The sequence below is a fragment of the Artemia sp. Qi Xiang Cuo genome, chromosome 4, assembly GCF_049724085.1.
Source record: "Artemia sp. Qi Xiang Cuo chromosome 4, ASM4972408v1, whole genome shotgun sequence".
NCBI classification, from domain to species: Eukaryota; Metazoa; Arthropoda; class Branchiopoda; order Anostraca; family Artemiidae; genus Artemia; species Artemia sp. Qi Xiang Cuo.
Window position 1 is genome coordinate 26463464 of NC_142797.1, and position 12069 is coordinate 26475532.

At 35.1% G+C, this 12069-nt stretch overlaps 1 protein-coding gene across 3 annotated transcripts in view; it reads left to right on the plus strand.

Annotated features, from left to right (window-relative positions):
* The first annotated feature begins 9745 nt into the window (after positions 1–9745).
* Positions 9746–12069, plus strand: part of nudC (nuclear distribution C, dynein complex regulator) — a 69554-nt gene continuing 67230 nt past the window's right edge. Inside the window, exon 1 of one of the 3 annotated variants that reach the window (XM_089087471.1) lies at positions 9746–9883. The gene's annotated coding sequence lies outside the window, so the exon portion shown is untranslated. Of the gene's footprint in view, positions 9884–10045; positions 10066–12069 lie in introns of those variants that run through there. The other 2 variants (XM_089087472.1, XM_089087473.1) reach the window with 2 other exon arrangements.

The window sequence follows — 12069 nt, forward strand, 5'->3', positions numbered from 1 at the left end:
CATATTTCTGGAAACTAAAACCCAACTTTAGAAAAAAATATCCAAAAATGTACCCAATTATTAAATGAAATCAAATATTAATAATAAAATCAGATATATTTTAAACATGGATGCTCTTATTTCTGAAAATTAAAACCCAACATGATTTGTACAGTCGCAAGCATATGTCATGTCATTTTTAGAAAAAAATCGGATGGGGGTAACCTAAAAGGCAATCTTACTTTTTCAAGGATAGCTAAAAGCCAATTCAATAACCCATTAGCATACTCAATTCAAACATCACATTAACCCATTAAAACAACTGATTTTATTTTCACTGTTCTCGGTGCTTTACCAGTAAACAAAAGTCGGTGTAGGAGGATCTTACTCCAACTCGGCCCCCAGGTGACACCCCATTTTTTAATATCCCTACGCTGACTTCCTCTTCCGATAAACTTTCTTCTTTGGCACAGTGACAAACTATCTGCCTTCATTTTAATTAATAACTCTATTTATTTTTTTTTCAAACTCATCATAAAAGTAAAACTTCACCTCAAATGTTCTTCTGAACTCGACCCATAAAAATAACAAAAAAATATGAAAAAAGGCATAAAGTGAACGAGTACAGTCGCAAGCATATTTCATGTCATTTGCGAAAAGTTGGAGGGTAACCTAAAAGGCACCCCGAAGTAGCTTTTGTCCAAAGTTTTATGGTCTACCGAAATTACATAAGCAAGGTATTTCCTTAAGGTCAATTTTAGCATGTACGAAAGCCCCATTCTTCCGATATTTGTAAAGTGGTTATGTACAGCCTTCAAACCTTTGCTTTATTCCCAAAATCTTACATATACCTAAGAAATTAAAAATGCAAATAAATTACCGTTTCTGGATGCATTAATTATTCGTAGCATTAATAAACTGGATTTTACAATTTACAGAAAACCCACACAAAATAATTGATATTTACATTTTAAATCCACTTTATAATAGTAATTTAATAGTAATTTTATTGCGGGATGTTTGCATGAATAGCTGAAGTACCTAAGGTTAGTAAATAGAAAACTCATAATGAGGAAACATTTTAGGCCACGGGGGGACTTTTTGAAAGATATCATTCTAAATTGTCATATTTCATAATGCTATACAAAAAGTTTCAGAATTGGATGTTCAAAGCATCCGCTTGTCTAAGTCCCGAAAGATGAGGTCAGATTTGACGTTCTGATAACTGTTTCTTACACATTCATTACTCTTAATGGAGTCTCTATATTGAAAATTGGGCGTGTCCTGAAAAAAGTTGGAAGGGAGGGGGCCGCTAGGGGGTTGGGGAGATGGGACCCTCAGAGGTTGAGGTCATTGGTGCTTACGGTACTTGATGGTTCAAATCCATAATCGTCTCACTAGTTGATTTCTAAGGATTGTTCCGGATTTCTTCATTAGTATCAACTTTTTAGTATATTGGAATGTTAAAGCATATTTTATATTTACAACGCTGCTTAAATGGTACTTGTGTATTATACAGAACACAGTCGAGAAGTAAAGTTATTTTGTCAACATCCCGTATTGTGTACGTGTCTATTATATCGACCACAGCCGAGAAGTAAACTGTTATCGTAGCCTCGAAGCGCGAACAATATAAACAAAGTCTCAAGGTGGAATTGTGATATAACAGTTACGTAAATTCATTGCTGAAATTTCAGAAGTCTGATGATGTCACATTGTTAGCCCAGTATTCGCGTGATCAATATAAACAGTCTCAAGGTGGAAATGTGACATAACAGTTTCGTAAATTCATTGCTGAAATTTCCTAGAAGTCTGGTGATGTCATATTGTTAGTCCAGTATTTCTAACCGTTGATTGGCCTAGAAAGAGGCATTTGATCTTGTACTGGCAGTATTCTAAGTCATTGGAGGTCATTGATCTTGTATTGGTTGTATTCACTGAGCGTATTGCGTCACCCCCGAAAGTAGGTCAATGCCCATATATGGACTTCGCCCTATGCTATAAGGGCTTCTTCTTCTGGAGGTTATGAAAAGGGAGGATTTGAACCGATTGGAATGGAGGAGCGTGCGTAGCTGTGCCGGCCTCAGATGGCTTGTTACTGCGGTGAGTTGTTAGTAGTAGTAGATTACGTATAGTTTTTATCGTTTGAAAGTGTGCATACTTTTTTCGGGAGGGGGTGAATTTTCCGCTGGGTGGATTTTTCACGGGGAGAAATTTCAATTGGGAGGGAAGTTTTCGGGGAGGGGGTTTAACATTTCAGGGGATATTTTACACTGGGAAAATTTGACAGAAATTCCTACACGAAGCTATTTTAATTTGTCTTACTTTCTCTTTGCTGACTCAATTTTAAGTATGGAGATATTAAGGTTTAGGAGATGCTATTGGGTGGAGCTGGATTTCTCGGCATTATTAAAAAACTAAAAAATGGCATTATTAAAATACAAATGAACGTGTATTGTCAGTCTAATATACATATGCAAATTTTTATTCCTTAAAATGTTAACAATATTTGATTTATTAAAGCTATAAAAGTGAAAACATGAAATTTTTTTTCAGTAAAGTACAAATTATGTTCTGGCCTTGGGAAGACATAGGGTTTTTGAGCCCTACTCATGTTAATTTCTGCCCGTTTTGAGTTTGACTCTGTTATTTATTTTAATTTTTGTTCGTTTTGGGTTTAATTTCACTCTTTTTATTTAGTCAAATTTTAAGAGCAGAAGTGGTAATAGAAGTAGCTCCAAAAGTTTGAGCAAAATACCCTCAGTCGTTCTTGGGATAATGCTGAGATGTTTTTTTTTAGGAATCAGCATACACACAGTAATTTATGGTTTAATCTTAAGTCAGAATTTAGTTTTTAAACATAATGGGAAAATTGCATAGCTGGGGGGGGGGGGGTTGACCTAAGCAGCAACCCTAGAGGTACAGTTACAAGACCGTTCCGTCATTGGCTATCTTAAGTTTTGTTTGGAAGTGTTTGGAAAATTATGAGCTAAAAAAACGGGCTGTTTGCCCCCCCCCCAATCACTTTTGACTCTTTAAAAGGGTACTAGAACTTTGAATTTCCAATCAAATTAGCTCCTATAAAATATCAGTGAAATTATTAGATATAATAGAGCAGTGCTGCCTATAATATTGCTTATATTTGATGCAATTTTTAATACTTGTAAGCGTATAGTTTTTTCGTTTAATTGAAACTCCCCTAAACCGTTCAATTTAATGCCCTTAGTGCCATTAGCTACACTAACAAAGTATACACATAGTGTCTTCTGGATAGTTCAAAATTTGTCACAACTTATCCTTAAAGATCTAACTTAATAATATAAGCCGTTATTGGGATATTGCTTTGTCACTCTATTGACAATCTACATGACCATAGTCCGCTTTGATTTAGTTCAGCATCCACTTAAATATTCCTTGAAAGTTTCACCTTAATGCCATTAGCTTGTGTAGTAGCAATAATTGTAGTGGCAGTAGTAGTATTAGCAGCAGTATGTACATATCACCTTTTTTCAACATCCCCTTCAAAACACGATGAAATTTTAACTTAACACCACCAACTGGTCCTGAAGCATTGCTGATACGTCCTCTTGAGAACCTGAGTCGGTGTAGTGTGTTTCAATTTATTTCAATACAGTTACAATATTGCCCTAAATTTTAGCCTTAATACCCTTAGGTTTATTAATAGCAGTAGTAGCACCAGTAGTTATAATAGTAGCAGTAGGAGTAGAGTTAATAGCAGTAGTCTTAGCTTTTAGTAGCAGTAGTACTAGTTGTAGGAGTAGAAGCAGTAGAATTATGATGCAAATATTGTCTTTTGGTTAGTTCAACATCCTCCACAAGCGTTGTAAGTTTTAATTTCACACACGGAACTATTCCTAAGATATTGCTGATATTTCCTTTTGACAACCTTCATACGGATGGCAGGTTGTCATCCGTACACAGAAACTCTCAGAAATATTCTCTGAAAATTTCACCTTTCATACCCTTAGGTACAGTTGTAATAGTAGTCACTGCAGTAGCATAACTATTCAGCATAATAGAATTAGCCATATCTATCATATTGCCGATTTGCTCTTTTAATACCCTGTATATTCATATACTTCTTGAAATAAATGTTGCAGTATCAGTAGTATTAGTAGTAGTGTACACATATTGCCTTTTGATCAGTTGATCTTCCCTTTAAGCATTCTTTGAGAGTTCAAACTTAATACACAAATCCATTCTGAAGATAAGCTATTTTGACAATCTAAATGCACATAGTGTCTTTTGTTAGTTCGAATTTGCCATCAATATTATCTCAAATTTTAACTTCATAGACTTAGCGTTAATAGTACTATTATCACAGTAGTTTCGATGACAGTTGAAGTAGTCGCAGTGCTTGTGTTGCATTAGTGGCAGTAGTAGCAGTAGTGTCAGCAGTATTAATAGTGGTAGTAGCATGTGCATATTGCTTTTTGGTCAGTTGAACATCACTATCATGATGCCCCGGAAGTTTCACCTTGACACGTTAAGCCGTTCCAAAAATATTGTTGATGGGCCCTTTTGACACCATTTTGACGCCCTTTTCACCTAATGCTCTAAGCCTTACAAGCTGTTGCAATTGAAGTAGTAGTTGGAGCAGTTTAGCAGCAGTAGTAGTATAAGTAAGAGTAGCAGTGGTATTACTGCTGGCAGTGACAAGCATTTATTGCCGAAAGCTTCATATTTTAAGTTTTCTCCGAAAGTTTCAACTTAATACCCAAATCAATTCTTGATATACGCCATTTTGATAATCTGTATTTAAAATATTTTATTTGTTTGTGATGACTTACTAGATATGTGTGTTGATACTAGGCTGTCAGCATAGTACTTATAAGAGGCCAATATGGCTTGAACCATATTTTCATAATTGATTTTTTTTTTTTTTTTAGTCATTTTGAGGCAGTAAATTTTCCAGGTGTTTCAAGTTTTTTAACTTTTAAAAGAGGTTATTATTCTAATTAAACAGCCTTTGTGATTCAGGAGTCATTCTTAAATAACTGGAACAAAAATCTAACTTAGGTTATTATAATGTTGTTATTAGTTTAACAAGTAAAATTAATATGCAAATTTCCTTTTAATTATTCATTATTTGAAAAAAAACTACGTTTTCTAAAGAGTTAAATAGGCTGAGTCACAAGTTCGAACCTTAAAACGTACAGGGATTAGGAGGTGCAGTTGGGAGGCTGCCACCCCCCGAACCCCTGCTTCCGTATATGAAAGGGGCTGTGCCGTTCTCAACGCCTCGCTCTTTAAGCTAAAGTTTGACTTTCTTACAACTCTTTTTTTTAAACAATAAAAACTTTAGCGTAAAGAGCGAGGCGTTGAGGAGGGCACAGCCCCTTTCATATACGGAAGCGAGGGTTTGGGGGCGGCAGCCCCAACTGCACCTCCTAATCCCTGTACGTTTTAAGGTTCGAACTTGTGACTCAGCCTCTTTAACTCTTTAGAAAACGTAGTTTTTTTCAAATAATTTCTGCACGTTTTTGTACAGTTTGTAACTTATTATTGCTTGACTAACTGTTAGCTGATCTTTTGAGGAGTTAAAGTTGGGGGGCCGCCCCCACCCACACCCCCCGCTTTTGAAGATTCTTGTGTTAAGGCTTTTAATTCCTGAATACTCAAATCAAATGCACAGTAAGATTTTTATCAGCCGCCCCAGGCCCCATGTTATCAAAGCAGTGGAAACTTCCCTGTAACCTGAAGGCCGACTGTGATATTCTTCTGGAGACGCCTGTTGAGCCGAAGGATTTAATAGATTGGATTTAAAAAAGAAACTGAGTTTCTTTTTTAAACTTTAAATTCAATATATAAAAAATTTCTCTGACGGAGAATCGAACTCAGATCTTCCGCCTGACAGTCAGGAATAGCGACCACTGTACCACAGAGACATTACATTATTTTTATTCTGTGCGATGTATTTTTGACCCAAGCAAATCCCCACAAAACTTGATATTTGGTTTTTGGAAAACAGGGAAGGAGTGATTGGATTGAGATGAAATTTTAAGGATAAGCTCCCAGGCCCCAGGAAAGCTTATCCTCTAGATTTCAAAGGGGGGCTGTGGTGGGAAAAATTAACATGGGCTCTTATAGGAAAACGAGGTTTTTCGTAAATGTAAATTCGGGGGATAATTTTTTCGGTCTGAAAATATCAAAAGGCCCTAACAGGTCGAATTCCACTTCGAATGAGTCCTCATTCACCCGGATCCGTTGCCAACTGTGGCCTGTAGGCGCGGCTGATAAAAAAAAAAAGAGAAATGAACTTTAAGTGGCTATATTTGGTTTTTGGAAAACAGGGAAGGAGTGATCGGATTGAGCTGAAATTTCGAGGATAAGCTCCTGGACCCTAGAAAAACTCAACCTCTAAATTTCAGCCCAATCGAACAACTTTAAAGGGGGGTTTTGGTCGGAGGATTAACACGTCCGGCCCATTTTGAATCACTAACAGACCGTTGCAGAGGTTCAAAATTTTTTAAGTTTTTTAGTTAAAACTTGGGCTGCAAAGGGCAATTATTGCTGTCGCTGTGCAACTAATAGGACTGGAACTCACTTAAAAGTATGGTGGGTCGTCTCTTTAAAGAGGCACAAGTGTGCCTCCTTGATGTACGGTGAGCCAAATTCAAAAGCTTCATTAACTGAAAAACGTTTAGAAATTAAACAAAAAAAAGTTTGTTTTAACTGAAATTAAAGAGCGGCATTAAACTTACAACGAACAGAAATTATTCCGTATATGAAAGGGGCTGTCCCCTCCTCAACGCTTTTATTGTTTTAAAAAGTAGAGTTGTGAGAAAGAGCCCAAATTTTGCGTAAAGAGCGGGGCCTTGAGGGGGGACAGACCCTTTCATAAATAGAATAATTTTTGTTCGTTTTAAGTTTTATTATCCCTCCTTACTTTCAGTAAAAAAAAAACTCGTTGTTTTTATTTAATTTTAGGAGGATTCAAGGTATTTTTATTTTTTCAAAGGTATTTTAGGAAGATATCCTGCTCCACGTTAGTCTGCGACCATAGTTTAACCCCTCTTTTGTTTATTACTATAGATTTCTTTAAGCTAACACTGAAACTTGACTTTGCACTTGATCGTATCAAGTTGGGCCCTACGAAATCTACGAATTATGTCGTAGATTTACGTACATAAATAAGCAAAGGGATAGAACAAAACAGACTGACGTTTGGAAAATCTTAAATGCTTGAGCCCAAAGGTTGTTTCATGTGTAGATATGGATACCCTTTTTCTTCTACTTCAGTGGTTCATGAATTTTCTAGGCGGCACTGGGTGGAACATGACAAAATTTTGAATTCGACCGAAAACTAGAGGTCTGCACTTCCAGAAAGGAAACAACATATTGGGATGATGGTAGGAGAAAAATTGTTAGAGGTTCTCCCTGTCTATTGGTCATACGTAAGATTCAGTGGAAACACAAAGACAGTGATAAAAGAGTTAACCAAATTTATGCGTACTTTTTTTTGTGTTCCTTACTGTGCTCAAACGCTAATGCCAAACAAAATTTTCCGAGCCCAACAGCCTGTAAACAAAAGTTAGAAATAGACTGCTAAATGAAACAGTGCATTACTTAATTTACTCCAAGCAGTAAGTTTACCACACAAGCAGCTATCCGCTTTCTAGAAATATGCCCAGATAGCTACTTGCGTCTTCTAAATATTGGGGGGAAATTTCAAGAAAATGAAAGAAGGAGAAAATATTGTAAAGAAGGAGGAAAACTACCTTTTGCGGTTAGAACTTTGTTCTAGGTCGGACGAAAAGTAAATAAAAATCCATTTTCTTTAAGTTGTTTGGCTCCATATAATCCAAAGATGACTACGGCAAGAATTTGTGCGTCCACTCGGACCGTGAGCCATGGTAATTGACTTGACTACATTGAAGTCAATAATACTTGTGGCTTCAGTTCAATTAAAGGACCGAACACCAACAGTTGAAAGAGGCAAACTTATAGTAGAATGTCACCTTTAAACTTCCAAAAATTTATATTTCTTACTTAACTGATCATTTAGAAGTAATGTTTTAACTTATTTAAAAGTTTAAGCTTCTAACTTTCCCCCCTAACCTTGTATTTTAAATACATTTAAAGTAAATCAAGTGTAAAATTCTTAATGGCCATAGGATAACTTATAGTTCTTCTTAAATGGCAATCAAACCGACAATCAGAACAGGTCCAAAACAAAATTAAAAAACATAGAAATATGTGGTTAAAAAATTAATAGCAGAAAGAATCACAACGACTCAAAAATGAAAGTGAAGAACAAAAAAAATATGCGGTTCCAAGATATGCGACAATGAGGACCAAAACGAATCAAAATGAAAATAAAGAACAGAGGAATGTATGGTTAGAAGATGCACGACAATGGGAATAAAGAAATATGCAGTTAAAAGATAATCAGCAGCAAGAATTACCAGCAACAATAAAGATCAGAACGTGTCTAAAATAAAAGTGAAGAACAAAGAATTGTAGGGTTAGCAGACACGCTAAAGCAAGTATCAGAAAGTGTAAAAAAATAACAGTGAAGAAAAAAGAACTGTATGAGAATGAAAACAAGTCAAAAATGAAAGTGCAGAAGAAAAAAAAATATTATGTTAGAAGAACAACAACATCCCAGTTTTCGATACCAACAAACTGTGGCGTAAAAACCAGTAAAAACCTACAAATATGCCGTAAACTACGCAAGTGTATTTACAAGTCACTGGAACCCTTCCGCTCTGTGTGCATTCACTGTGGAGTCCTACATTATCCCACAGGAAAAGTAGCAAACAAAGATGATTTGCTTGGGGGCTGCTGCCTGCTTGGACAATTTGCATTTTTGCATCAACAATATCCAAATGAATTTTTTTGGCCTATTATAGGACATAACTTGTTCTCTAAGGAGTTTCTCAAACAAATACGAGACTGAAGCTCATGTTTTGCTTTCGCTACATTCAACGTAAACATTGATCGAACCATAAATAATTTGGCAAGTTTTAGCTTGAAAATAGCTTAACAAATTTATCAAAAACTAAATTTAGCGTTACATCTATCACAGACCCGTGAGGCTGATTTTGAACTGTATTCATATAGCCAAATGTACTTTTTAGACCCCAATGGAGATTTTAAAGAGCGCCTTTCACATTGTTTAAATTATTATATCAGTCTTAACCCAACAGATCTCTCGGAAGAAATATTACGAGACATAAACACATATAATAAAGTTCACACGAAAATAGGATATACAATATATACATATATATATATATATATATATATATATATATATATATATATATATATATATATATACACACACACACACACACTACACACACACACACACACACACATATATATATATATATATATATATATATATATATATATATATACACATATATACACACATACTATATATATATATATATATATATATATATATATATATATATATATATATATATATATATATATATATATATATATATATATATATATATATATATATATATATATATATATATATATATATATATACATATATATGCTGGGTTTGAATTTTACTTAAAAATTTCAAATATAAAGGCTGCTCCACCAAAAAAAAATATATTCGAGCCTCACACCTAGCCGATCCGACCCTGAGATCGATCAGAACAGTGGTAACGGTAGGGGCACATTTTCTTACTTTACTTTTTTGAGCAAAAATCACTCTTTTTGGCCTCATTGTTTCCTCGCTGGAAAAGTCTTTGATCGGTAACACTGCTCTCAATCCCGAAACCATGGAAACCTTCAATCAAAATGCACTGCTTTTGAAAAAGTCTTGCTAGGCTAATATCAAAGTTGCTGACAAACCAACCGATAAACAATTTAGGTGTTATTCTAAGCTTACTATAACCACCAGGGACAAGTAAGTTTCAGATGCTTTTTATGGGGGCTAGCGAATAAGAACCAAGCGTTTTCTTAGCTAGAAAACTCTTAGAACTGGGAAGGGTCATGGGTCTTGCAAGATCAAATAAAATCCCAAGAGGAATTTCTGGTAAAGCTCTGGTGCACTAACCACATGCAAAGGAATATGCTTATAAAATAAGGGTAAATTTTCAGCAGTTCATGTTATTGACTTACAAATAAAGTGAACATAGCCTACTACCCAATCAATAGCCTACCCTTTCTAAATGTAATGGTTGCTACTTTGACAGTTGTGTTGCCCTCTTAATAGGACTAGACATTAGCTGCATTCGTTTTTTCCACCCATTATTCTTAGTTCTATTAAGATATCCTTGGTTTCACTCTTATATTGCATTTTATTTTTCTGTTCTAAAAAATGTTGTTTTAACTGAAAAAAGACCTTATTAGCCTTAGTCAGATAGAATTCTAATCAGCTAGATAGAATTTCAGCCACAACAAAAATGGAAAAGATACTTCTGGATGCAGCTAGCATTAGACAAGCATTAGAGTTGCTAGAGTAGGAAAGTGACTCTGACAATAAACTCCCAGCCACAAAATCTACAAAGTTAAATAAATCAATGCACTGGCTGGTAGTTGGCTCAAGCATGTTTTTAAACTTGGTCCTCAAAAGTGAAGCTAAATGAGTAAACAGAGTATGATGCTCAGTTATTCATTCTAAAGAATGAATAACTGAGAACAACTTAAAAGCTCAAGTAGAACTGAGGTTTTACAAAATTCTGAGGTTTGACTGAGGTTAGTCAGTTTTACTTATTTGTAAAACTGAGGATTGGATTTTGATAGAATGTCTAAAACAAATGCAGCAATTGTTGTAGTCCTAGGTAATATACTAAACTACAACAAAAACCATGAAATTCTTAAATTGAAATTATTACTTTACAATATGCCAACAGTTTCAATTAATCAGGTTTTCATGTTGCCTTCTGTTTCATCCATATTTTTAAATTATATCTTTATCCAACTGTTTCCATTGTTAAAAATGATGTGATGATGTAGGCAGAGTTAAGAATAAAATGCCTGTTAGTGAACAAATATGATTGTTGAAGCAGTGAGAAACAATGGATAAACATGGGTAAATTTTTAGCAAATCATATTATTGACTTACAAATAAAGTGAATATACCATTCAATGCCTTTTTTTATGCTCTTTCCAAATATAATAATCATTTTTGTTGGAAATGAGTCTCACCCCCACCCCTTATATATACAAATTCAGGATATATATTTGCACATTAAGGGGGTTGGGGGCAAATTTTATTTTTGATGTAATTGGGAGGTAGGTTTAAACTTTACCCCCACCCCCCTAATGTGCAAATATATACCCTGAATTGGTATATATAGGGGTGGGGATAAAATTCATTTCTGACAAAAATGATTAATATATTTGGAAAGAGCATAAAAAAGGCATCAAGTGGTATATTCACTTTATTCATAAGTCAATAATATGATTTGGTAAAAATTTACCTAAACATGTTCCTTAAGGCTATGTCTTGCCTCATTAGAGTGTGGGGATAGGGGATGTAAGTGTCATGGCAGTAAGCAGTATATTTGGGAGAATGGAGAATTATATTTCAGAATGCAAATTTTTAATTAATTATTAGACAATATTTGGACATTTTTTAGTGTTCAGTGTTCAGATTGGAGCATTGGGGTCTGACTATCTGGGCTTTATTTTTCAAGGCCTGAATGCTAAGCAATGAACATGGGCTAGATTGGGACCCCATGTGAAAATGAAAAAAAAAATTGTTGGTATGTGTGTAGTGCATGCATGGTTACCACTAGGGAAACAGTCTAACCATTGATGGTTTAGGTATCTGTGAATAAGTTCTAAGGCGAGAGTGGAAGTTAGGATAATTTTTGGAGGTGTCCACCTCACCTGCCCAGAGTCTCTGGCAAGTGACCTTAAACTTGAAAAAAGTGGAAATTTGATCAGATTGCTGTACTGGGCTGAGGCAATGAATAGATACTAGTTGGAAAGTGATTGGAGATGGTGGGTATCCACGAAAAAGTTCTAACGTGAGATGAGAATTTGGGGCACCCACCTGCCCTAGAGTCTCAGGCAAGTGACCTGAAAATTTAAAAAATTTGTGAAAAATTCAAATTTTTTTCAGAATGTGGGGCTAAGCTTAGG